The sequence below is a fragment of the Danaus plexippus genome, chromosome 10 (assembly GCF_018135715.1).
Source record: "Danaus plexippus chromosome 10, MEX_DaPlex, whole genome shotgun sequence".
Taxonomy (NCBI): domain Eukaryota; kingdom Metazoa; phylum Arthropoda; class Insecta; order Lepidoptera; family Nymphalidae; genus Danaus; species Danaus plexippus.
The window spans coordinates 2,741,939-2,754,930 of record NC_083543.1 but is presented as its reverse complement, the minus strand read 5'-3'; the positions used below and the strand labels follow the sequence as shown (position 1 = coordinate 2,754,930).

The following is a 12,992-nucleotide window of genomic DNA, read 5'->3' as shown; positions in this document are numbered from 1 at the left end:
TCTATTTATTTTCTTATAATTTTATGTATTGCATAGTTTTATAATTCATTTAGTAAAATTTTCTACTTTATTAATTATAATGAGAGTATGAAATTCTCTTAATAAGTCGAAGGTAAGTTATTTCTCGTTTCATTTAGGTAGGTGTTAATCCTATTTATAAATTTAACATTATGATTATCGAATTTTAAGTGTAATATACTTTATAAGGCTTGACTTAAATTTATTTAACTTTAACCAAACTTTATATATCGGCTTAATATGAGCTAAGACTACATTAAGATGGTCGGTGTATCAAAGGTAAACAAGACATGTTAGGAATTAAATAAGCCAGTAATCAAAGAGTACGCTTTCTCTAAGCTCAAGACGATGTTGGTATCAGTGTTTCGTATTCTTGACGTGATGTTTACATGTGGTCAATACCAGTCTTTTAGATGTGAAAACAGAAACAATTCTTTGTCTCTCGTATATATTTCTTCATTTGAAGCGCTGAGTTTTTTTGACGAAAAATTTAACAACTAAAATTTTTTAGCATAAGAAATAACATAAGTAAGTATACATTTTTTTTTACTGCTTATTGATACATCACTTTTGAAATGTATCACATACGTCAAACTATGATTAAGCCAGATACCCATAAGTAGAACATTACGATAATGATAAAATTTGGCATAAATACTAAAAAGTTTGTTAGACCATGATATTATGGAAATGGGAAAAATGTTAATACATCAAGAAAATTATATGCAGTTCTTTCCCAAGTCTTTGTTTCCATCACAGATTATATTGTATACATTATTTAGTTTGTTTCAATGGAATAACATTGTAAGGTAAACTTTTTAATTACAATTCAACTTAAAGCAGAAGGCACAGTTGGTTATGTTAAGAAGTTGTCTGCAAAAGTTATTATGGAATTGAAAGTAACAATATATCGATCCCTGTTTACGCGTCGGCGTCTGTCAAGGTCCACCAATTCAGGCTGACACCAAGAGAAATATGGGGCGACTTGTTAATTATAACTAAATTGAATATTCATAATGCGGCGTCGGTCGTTTGTCGACGCCCTAAATTAAGGTCGATCTTCTATCACCACCTTGTTTGTATTTCGTATATAAATTAAAAAAATTTAACCAAAAAAATCTAATATTTATGAATATATCTTTAAAATTTCTAAAATTTTAATTATTCGGTATAGAATTCCGAGCAAGACTTGGGCTGATTTTTTTTTTAAATTAGCTACAATTTTAAAATCCTGTCCTAATTTTACTTTCTTAATAGCCAAATTAAAAAAGTAATTTTTAATATATTTTCGGGCAGGCATTTCGTTATATAAAATGTTAATTCAGTTTTAGATATTTTAAGTTCAACTTAAGTTATTTTTTAAAAGGTCTGCTAAAATTTTATATATTGTCGATATTGATACTATTTTCATCGAGAAATTGTATCAGACAGAATGCATCGCAAATCGCATTGTATAGAAAAAGACAAAAATAGATAGTTTTTTTATATTGGCAACATTTAGAACAATTCTTCCTGATGGCGAGTTCCTGAATCGTGACATCTATTTGATGTTAGCACAGTAAAGTAATCAAGTAATACGGTTACGAAACTATAAAATATTGCGGGGTTAAGTTACGTTACGTGGGCAAGTTGTGAATTGTCCAGTCGCCGCGCTTGTCAAAACTCGAGTCGCGACTCACACACGGCAGTGCCGCGCCGACCGTCGCGCGGAACGAACGTGGTTCATTATAAAGTGATACGTGTGCATTGATGCACTTGTGCCCTGTGTACTCAAAACACGTAAACAAACGAAGCCGCCGTGAGAAGTTACAAAGTGAGATCGGATCGACGCTGCAACGAGAACGCTATCGAGTAACAGTTGCATTCAGCAGGTTCCTAGTTCTTTATTAATTGAAAAGTGATTGTAATGTGGTCACGGCCGTGGCTCACATGTCCGGCCCAGTTTTCACGATCGTTGGCTGTCTTAGAATTCCACTAGTTGCTTTGTTTGTTGGTGAACTGACGGCCCCAGGGCGTACCGCGTACGTTGCGGTGTTTCGTGCACTTGTTGATTGTCGCATCCATATCTATTGTTATTATGTTTGATAACATTGCACATTAACTAAAAGCAGTCTTTCGAAAAGGTTTCGCACCAACGTAATTAGTCCAACAGCTTCTCTTTATTATCAGGGGCTGACCACCGACTGTGAATCTGAATTAATATTTTAACTAATAAAAATTATAAAGAAATCATTGTTTGCAACCAGAAATTTCCAAAACAAGAAAATTGTTTCGAAATCTCAAACAAACAACATACGGAAATTCTACATTTTTAATTTTACGCAAGAGGTATACATTTATTGCTAGAGTTTTCGCTTTTAATGCGTTAAATTGATATATACTACGATACATTACTAACATAACCATGGTAAAGTAATAGAAAACGAGGGAAAAATAAGATGCAACTTGTGTTGGACATAGCAATTCATCGAAACCCACTCTCTCTCGATGATTCTCTTGAAACGTATTTATTGAGTAGCTTGAAAAGAAAAATGTTGTGTTTTTTTATATTTCACTCACTTATTATATCGTCTAGGAGCGATTGTTTTGCAAAAATTCTAACATTTTAATCTTTGTCATGCACAAGAAAATTCAAATCGATTTATTTTTCAACGCAATCGATTCTTGGTAAGACTTTGTACATAGTTTATCTCACAACATTAACTATTATTATTATTTTATTACTCAATCTTTTTCTGACAGTTAAAACTATTTCGTTTGGATTTTTGTAGCTTTTTGTTTTTTTTTAGACGCTAAACCAAACACTACCAAACAGTAATTGACATAAAACGCAGTGCTCAATTTAGTGTCACTATATTAAATAATGAAAAAAGTTATATCAGCAAAATTAGGGTTACGTAACAGATCTTCATTTAGAAATAAAATCTAGATATATGTGGTAAATAGTACATTTTTGCTTATATCATCAATGCAATATGAATTTTAATGCGATATTAATAAAACAGAAATTTAATAAACATTTTATTTCAAAGGTCAATTATATAACGACATTTGAATCTAAAATTATTGTCAACATTTGTGTCAGCCAAGTAACCTTTCTGACTTGATTTTACCTAGCCACTTTATATTTACAATATTTAATAAATGCCTACTTAATTTTAAATGGAATTTTAGATATATTAAATGAAACATATGAATAACTGTTAGATAAAATAAACTTTGTCAATTTGTCATAGAATATAAGAGCAGTTAAAAATTCGTTCGGATTTAATGGTGCTATGCTAGTTAAAAATACAGAGAACGATATTTTTTCTGTTCTTTGAAAAATGGTTTGTTACTGGCATCAGAATGGATTTGACCGGAGGCTGTATACAAATCGACCAAATATTCTCACGACACAATGGTATTATGTCACTGGAAAATAAAATGAAAATGTAGATTATCAAACAAAGACAAATATGTTCATAGATTAAAAATATATACCGACTAGTTTAGTTTCATGTCACGTAATTTGTATTAATTTTTAAAATGATTTATATACGTACAGCGAAGTGCTTTACGAAAATGCTTTTAGCATAAAAATTTCTACACATGTAAAGGTGTCTGAAACTTATAATTTAAGTCGTGCAAATTGAAAAGGTTTTTGGGTATCTTAGTCGTAATGAAAGTAAGTTCAAATTGGCATCGGCAATTTTGTATTCGATTTTTAGCATAAATTGGTCATTCGTCTTGCGATAACAGGTTTAAAGTATTTGATTGTGTCATCGACGTTTTCGATTGTTAATTTTAATTTAATACTGCAATCTGTATTTTATTTCGTAAAACCAGGTTTTATGTCGCACATAGTTTGAGATAAATTTTATATCATATGATAATTTATTGACAATATTTATATATTTTTTATATTATTATGGCACGTAATAACAGTGTGCGTTTAAGGTTATGATTATTATGTTATAATTATGCATGGTTTGTCCTTTAAGTGTATAATAAATAGTAACAGGAGTGTAGTCTATGAAATTTATTTGACAAAAAGCAATTTATTGACCTTTGATGTTTATGGAAAGGGTATGAATTAATATACTATTTATAAAATTTAAATTGCCACTATGAATGACGCACCAGGCTTCAGAAATAATTGTTAGACTGTTGTGTTGTTGTTAGAAATGCAGGAAATTCTCATTGTCTCTACATATAATATGTTTTAATCTGTTTGTTCGTAACTTCTTATGCAGGACTCGGTTTTCTTTGCTCTTCTGTCTATAAAGTATTTTCTTAAATAGGTTTTCCTTAAGACCGAATGGAAGCGTAAGACTAGGATCTTGAAAATTTCTAACAATTTGACAGTTTTATATACAATATGAAGTCTTAATATTCCTATTTCATATTGTTTTTAATACTAATCGTGTCTTAATACTTTGGAAGGTGATTTTTAGTAAATTTTAGAACCTCTTTTTAGTGTTAGTGATAGTGAAGCTTTGTTGATCCTTATAATTGTTAGTACGAACTTACGAAGTATTTTTAAACAAACTGTTATTAATATTTTGGGTTAGCGGTAACAAAGACAACAAAGGTGTTGGGGACGTACCTTCTTGATCCAAGGTTGGGCGAAATTGTATCACGAATACTTGACGTCGCGTTAACAAAAAAAGTTCTGTACGAAGTTTTTCGGGTTTGATTCATGGTTGGTCGTAAGTATGAGTGTATGGTGACCACTTCATACCTCCATATCTGATGGACGACCTGGAAACTTGGACATCTTGAGAGTTATTTTAATATAACACCCACAAACCTAATATCATCAGTTTATATAGTTAAAATAATGCGTTACAAATATTTAGACCCAATGAAAGTACCTCATGTACATGACTAGTTTTATGTTTTTCGAATTTTTGTGCCAATTGGCTATACATAATTATCTATTAAAGATTCTAATGGTTATATAATTTGAAAAGTTTCACAGCATTTTAAATGAATATTGACGAAAATAAAAGAAAATTATACATTTAACGTGGGCGTTTTTATTCAGGGGAAAAGTGTAATCTCTGACGTCAGAACCGCCCACACTAAGCCCACTGGTAGCGAGCTTTGTACAGATATTGCTTTATTTGAATAATATTCAAAAGGAATGAAACGATTGATCATAAATACATTAAAAAAATATAACAGATGTTTACGTTACGTTTCAGTTAAATTGATAGACTTAACTTTGATAATTAAATCAATATCGTAGAAATGTTACGACAACGTTTTCATCCAGATAATGAACTAAAAAATGACTTCCAGGATAATCCGGTTTAAATTGGCATCAGGGAATCTGATGCGGCACATGGAGCAGCTTTACTACCATACATTACATAAATGTTACGTTGATCTGTTGATGTCTGTTTAACTGGCTAGCACAGTTCTCATATTCCTTTACTATAATTATATAATCTTTTATTATATATTATTACTAGTCTTTGCCCGCGACTTCGTCTGCCTTAGCTTCAGAATTAGATATGTATATCTGACCGGATTAACTCTGTTGCTCCTTAAAGGTAGTAAATAAGAACATTTTGGATTTTATCATTTCCTTTTTCGATCGGATGAAAAGTATGCTATGTCCCTTCCCTGGTTTTAAGCTACATCTCCACCAGTTTCCAGCCAAACCCATACAACCGTTCTTGAGTTATAAATAGTGTAACTAAAACGACTTTCTTTTATATATAAAGATATATCATTCGAACAATACCGTTCTTCTCAATTAGTTCTTAAATATTATGAAATTGTGATTGAATTTCAAATATTTCTTCTTGTTTATCGAGCCTTTGATGTTTGTAAGACTTCAAAAATTTTATTCGCGAATTATCCGTGACACAGGCAGGCGATTTTTCACGGACGTTTCTATGAAGGCGGAAAAAATGCTGTGTTAATAATAATAATCACAAACGTATTTATTATAACGTATGTGTTTTTTATGTGGTTTGGAAATGTTTTAATCTAATAAGAAAAAAATTAAGACGCAATAATTTTTCTTCTTCTGAGTCTCGAAGATGATATTTTATTTAAAATATTTTTCATCCAAATCTCCGAATAGTGGCTATTGTGTAGCGTCGTTTTCAAAACTTTACGATCCTTTACGTTTTGGAGAAAAAAAAAAAATACTTCGAAATTATAATATACATATATTAAGCTTCACAGTCTGAGTTTGAATTTTAATATAAAATTTTTGTATATGATTGAAATGAAGTGATTTTATTGAAATACCCGTGTTTTGTTACTTACGATAGAAATAAGTCGAGACGTATCCGTTTAAAGTGCGAGGACTTTTTGTTTGTGTATACGAATTTTTATAACTCCAAAAACCATTATTAATACCCATATTAAATGATAATTAAATTAGCAATCAAACCAAAATATCATATTCTTATAAGTTGACCAGTCTCTAAGTTGACCAGTCTCCAAGTTTGTAATATATATATAATGCCAGAATTAGTCACCATAACGATTGCTTGATTACCAAAATGTCAAAGTAAAGTTCACAAGTAAAATAAATGTAAATCCCAAGACCTATGAAAGTGGCACAAATGCTGATACTTACGTCACTATAATAAATTACATTGAACCAAATAATAATCAAGGAGAAATTTGTTACTAAACAGTTACTTTAATATTTGGGAAAGATATGAAAAATAATTTTAACAAACTCTCCAAATGTTAACATTAGCAATTTCGTTGAAAGAAATGTTGTAATAGAAGCTTTTTGTAAAATTTCCCACAAGCAGGACGTCGGGATTTTATGTTATTTTCTTTGCTGATAACATCAGTGATAGGTATTATTTTAAAGACTGACATCAGTACTTCGAAATCATATAAGACATCACAAGTTGACAATAATGTTGATTGTACCAAAACTATGACTATATCTATTGTTTAATGCTTCATATCGTTTTCGATTAAAATAAAAAAAAAATACCAAATTGTTTATTACATTCTCCTTTAGTACTTTTACTGGAATCTGCCATCATATGTTGATCCCAACGAACTTGACCTGATCTTTCACCACATCAATCCTAACGGAAAAATCCTCTGTTTTTGGCTATCCATTCCATATCTTCAGGAGCTTTTTTGAAGGTGGTCGAGTTACTACAGCTCGAACATAGGCTGGCTCGACCGGGGAACTACCACCCTATCACAGAAGATTGGCGTGAAGTAGCCTTGAGTGGCTACGATTCGTCCGATGAGTGGGAGAGTCGGTTGCCTTTTCCCCGTTCTCACCCTTTCCTGCCATTTCCTTATCCCCACTCCTCCCTTTTCCACAACAATCAAAGTTGACAACGCATTCGCAACATCATGTTGTGGATGTCCATGGGCGACGGTCACTACTGCCCATCAACTAGGCTATCTGCTCATTTGCCACCTTTCACATAATAAAATCTACAGCACATGTTAATAATCCCATTTCATCTTCGTTTTGATAATCTTCTGTTATTTCGTAAAATAAACTATTGGAACAATAAATTAATTATTAATAGAAGTTGATAAATTGACGATTGATTGAAACTATGATTTTTTAATGAGTCACCATCGCCCACGGACATCTGCAACATAAGAGATGTTGTGCATGCGTTGCCAACCTTGGTTGTTTAGGAAGATGGTGGGGTGGTAATGAGGATATGGCAGGAAAGGGTGGGACAGGGAAAGGGTAACCGGATTTCTCACTCATCGGGCGAAACGCAGCCATTAAAGACTACTTCACGGCTATTTTCTGTGTGAGGGTGGTATTTAATCGGTCGAGTCAGCTCATGTTCGAGCTGTAGTAATTAACCACAGCTAGGGTCTACCACCTACAAAATTATCAGTATCGACTAAAATACATTAGAAACGTTGTTTGGTCCTGCATCAAAATGTTATCGTCTCGTCAGCTCTTTATCCAGAGGGCCTCATTTTGTTTATCAGGCCATAAATATTACCATTAGTACAGAAAATTTACCTATCGTTGAGCTGAAGATCAGAAAAAAATTTTATCCAGCGTCTGTGACTACTAGAAATTGCCGCTTTTATTTTCTTTCTTACTCCGATCATTTTTTATCTTTCTTTTATTGATATTTCGAGGTCTCTGATCAAGTCACTTAAGCCATCTTAAAATAAAGATCAAAGTGTTCCTGTTGCTTCAAAATAGCTATTTTTTTTTATAGAAGTAAAAAAATCACGTAAATTTTCTGTTAAATATTTTCATCAGACTTTGAAACACGCTAAGTCTATAAAACTTCACAAAAAGACCACATCAAAATTAAGTTGAAGGAACATCCGAAAGGACAAACCAAAATTTGGTCGCATAAGATAAAAGTATACTATAAAGAAGGCGAAAGATCTTAAAACAAATAAAAGATACAATTTGAAAGACATATAGTTATTGGTATAGTGTTCAAATTGATAAATAATTCTCTGATAAAAAAAAACAATTCCCGCTTAGAGTTTTGTAGTATTTTTTTTTAAACTTCGACTTTTATAATCTAAGTTATGCATTATACATCTCACATCAATAAATATTTACACTAAATCTTATAATTCATTTATTAATTCGTTTCAATTTACTTTTCATTAATATAATGTTTTTTAAATATATATATTTCTAAGTATTAAGTATTATAAAAACTTTTTTTTTTACATTTTTTAACAGTAAAAAGAGAAGGCTATAATTTTCGAATTCGGTTAGTTCTAACAAATTAGAATAAGTAACTAGATAATGTTAATGTGTCATATTTAAATTATCTATACGCTTATCATATACGATAAAAAGCTAAAGTATGAGAGTGTGGAATGTTCTAGACTGAATCATTTCTACCTGACCTGTCCTAACCTCCTTTAATAATAAAAATAAGTTCCTCTAACTTAATAATCATAAAATTAACAGTTATGTTGCATTTAATATTTATGAAAAGCTCTAAAACATCACTAGATATGCTCTTACCTTGTATAAATAAACAATATTCTATTATTTCATAATATTAATGAGGTTTTCCCTTGTTTTGTTTTGTGAAGTACATTACAGTGTAACGTATTGTTTACATTGACAAACGTTATTGTTATTATATATAGAAAGTGTGATTGATAAGGGGGATTACCCTAACTTGTCCAATCACAAATAAATGACGTCAGATCGAACCTGCAAACTTCATGACATGTTCATATAATGTGGAGGAGGACTCTAGAAAAAATATACATGTATCTGTATTCTATATAACTAAATTGTTCTTCTACTATCCGTAAATGAAAGTGAACAATTCTAATATTGCTTTAATTATAATATGAAAAATTTGGACCGTCGAAGTTTTCGTTAGCAGAGTTGTAGATGGAAAAAGTTAAGATTTTACTTTCATTCCGTCCCATGAGATACTTACATTTTGAATCGGTAACAGTAAAAAAAATTCAGTAAGATTTTTCTTTACTACATAAACATCCCTAATAAATGAATAATTTGTTATATCCGTTGTAAAAGCTAATATTTAAAAAAAAAACATATTTAAAGTATTAACTTAAGAAAATGACAGAAGGTCTAAAAACCACTCTGGATATTAATCTGTCAGGCTATACTAGATACAAGCTATACAACGCCTACGCAGTTTTTGCTTAAAGGTACTCAATGTAATCTATAACTATCGTACATAATCTGATAAAAATCTAGGTCACTTTTGGTTTTAATGAGGTCCTTTGTTCCGAGCTTGCTATTATGAAGGACAGTTTTTGTTACTTACGTTATTGGGTCGCAAAGCTAATAAGTTTATGTACACTTAGTTTTTAGTTTTTCAACCGAACTATCTGAAGCTTAGTTTGCTATGTAATGGCTTCGTCGGACATTTGTATTTAATAATATCCAAAACCAGGGGTTCCCAAACTTATTTGTCTCTGCCCAAATTGATTGTAAATTATTTTTTAACGCCCCCATTTTTTCACCCACAACTATTACTTCAAATTAAATCATTTAATTAATGTTAGCTATATTAGCGGAGATTTTTTTTTCTGAGTCTCTTACTGCCCGCTTTATTGCCTGCAGCGGCCACATGGGAGCGTTATCACCTACATGCTTTTAGAAAAACTGCTATAAACCGACGTCGATGGACAAAAATAACTTAGAAGTATTTTAATGTTAGCTTTCAAAACTAAAATCATATTTTTTGCTTTGGATGAATTATTTTAAAGCTACTACAACGTCTTAACTGATATAGAACCCTTTTTATCCCAAAATTATTGTTTGAAGTAAAATTCGGTTATTTAATTCTTATAATGTCCGCGCTCTTTTCATCCACCGCTCGAGACTTCAGAGGAAATTGAAAGAACCTTTCTTGGCAGGTTTTAGGATGACCGTAGAGTATCTAGTATATATGTACGTACATATCTTAGTTATAATTTTTCTATTTCTTTATATTTGGACACCCTTTTATTATATTTTATTTTATTCGTTTTTAATTTCATCGAGTTTAATGTGCGTGTTATGTGCCGTGGAAAATATTGTATTCTGTAATTATTAACTTTATTAATCTCATTTGTAGATTCTTGTTAGTTGTTCATAACGATGCTATAACCTTCATTAATTTATGTTCTTATAAACTGTTTACTCGATGTTTATTAAGACTATTTGTACATTCATTTTTCTTTAAATTCCACAACAAACAGAGCAGAAACGGTTGTTATGCGAAGCTGCTTCACAAAGCCTTAAACGCAATTTTTTTTTTTAAACAACGTGTATATCTACAGCTTTTTAAAGTTGTTAAAACCATAATTCCCAATAAAAGACAATGATTTAATATGGTTTATCTAATATTACATGAATGTCCCTAAAGTATATTGAATTTAATAGGAAAGAATTACTTTTTTTATAATCAATGAAAGTATTGAAAGTTTAAATAGAAAGTTATTTTTGATTTATCCAGAAGAACGTATAAAGGGTACGTGAAAAATTTATTCGTTGAATTATTTAATTATAAATAATAGTTTTTGTTTGAGCCTGCTGCCTTTAGTCGTCTAATTATAACAAAAAATACAAATAATATTATTAAGGTCTTATTAATTGAGAGTACGCTCACTCACCTATCTATCCATATCTCGGATTAATATAAAATATGTTTCTTAGATATTTGTTTTATATGAAAACATCTTTGTTACAATAAATATTATTGTCGTCCATAAATTAAGTATTGTAGAAAAAAGAAAATGTTTGAATGCCAAAAATTACATAAAATAACGTGCAGGTGTATATATAAAAGTTACCTAAAAACTTGTCCTATCTCCTTCGGATGACATTCTGTAACTAGATTTTTGGAAGCAAAAAAAAAAAAAAGATTTTGTTTTTATTGTATTAACATGGAACATCACTTTATTTTTTTTATCTGTTGCTCAAACAGGTTATGTCGGTTATGAATGAAGCAACAGATGCAAAATACAGTCTACACAAATATAATTAATGTAATTTATTCAAGATATGGTCCGGCACTATCGAGTTTTGAATCATTTATAAGTTTGCAATAACATATAAAAGTCATAAAATTAATTTCGTAGTAACAAACGACATATACAAAGTGCTTATACCAAAAATGTAACTATTGCTCGTTAGGAACTGCCAAATTTAGGTCGTTTTTTTTATCTATAGCAAAAACCTAACATTTGAAAATGGAAAAAAAATGCATCTGGCCCGTATATTAATGCAATAATTCCCGTGCGACGGCCCTTACATACAAAAGTGAGTGTTCCAAGGTTTTCCAGTCTAGTGCTCGAATTTCGTGTAACAGACAAAAATATTCTCTATTTTATAATAAATACGGTCTCATTTCAGTAATACACAGCACCTGTATTAGTTGCTAGTGTCGCATTGCAATGTAATCGCTGAAAATTTACAAATAAGGTCGAAATATGTTCGGTGTTTAATTTTTTTTTTTGTTAATATCGCCAGATTTGGAAGTGGGTTTCCTTGTCTAGTCGTATTCGACTAGTATTCGTCAGAATCCCGCCTGTGATATATTTAGAATGTGCTCTGTTATAACGAAAACTACAGAACTGCGGACATTTCAAACTCATTATGAACTTAAGTGTTGTTTAAATTAATAGTGATAGTCGCTTATGTAACTAAATTAAGGCTGTTAAAGTTTTAGTCTCTTAAACGGTATACAAAGTCCTTTTCCGTAACAAAAGTGAAAGTTTAGTTTCGTTTCGTTCATCCTTGTTTTTGCTACAAAAACTTCATTGTCTATTAATATTCTTATAATGTAACAGTCGTAGCGATTGTATTAAATCATTAGGATACCTCGTTAAAGTTTTTGTTTTTGTCTTATCTCGGATAATTAAAAGTTTCTTATACAGCTGTTATTTTTCATCATAATTTTAACACCTTCAGTACACATTACTTGTTTCAAATTGTTTATTTACAAAACAATGATCGAAATGTGTTGTGTAACGACACTTTTTTATCATATATACTAAATAAAAGAAATTAAAATTAATATTAATGTAGCCTAACTTACTCCTTACACCAGCTATCATCCATTGAATGTTTCGTCACAATCTGACCAACCGATTCAAAAATTAATCGGAACATATAAAAAGACGGACAGACAAAAGGAGAAAAATATTATATAAAAAAGCTTACATGTTTAAATACATACACGTATTTGTAATAATTGCGTAGTAAAAATAATAATTATTAATTATTTTAAATATAAACGGACACTCCAATTTTATTTATTTGTATAAATTGTTTGATAAAGTTACCCACATGCCGAGTGTATGGAATCGTCAAAATGTAGGTATTAGGATTGAGCACAGTAATAGTATTTTTTGTTAATTAAACGTCGACTGTTCAAGCTAAATCATGTTCATTTTAAATGCTTTAACCAAATGTACACACATATATATGAAGATGACCATGTGCTAGCTATAACACATTGTAAAGATACTTTTAGACGAATTAGATTTACTCAAATACTTTGACTCGACAG

General features: G+C 30.6%; 1 protein-coding gene across 1 annotated transcript in view; it reads left to right on the top strand.

Annotated features, from left to right (window-relative positions):
- Nucleotides 1-1,695: 1,695 nt before the first annotated feature.
- Nucleotides 1,696-12,992, top strand: part of LOC116767124 (terminal nucleotidyltransferase 5C) — a 94,482-nt gene continuing 83,185 nt past the window's right edge. Inside the window, exon 1 of the mRNA XM_032657308.2 lies at nucleotides 1,696-1,889. The gene's annotated coding sequence lies outside the window, so the exon portion shown is untranslated. The remainder of the gene's footprint in view (nucleotides 1,890-12,992) is intronic.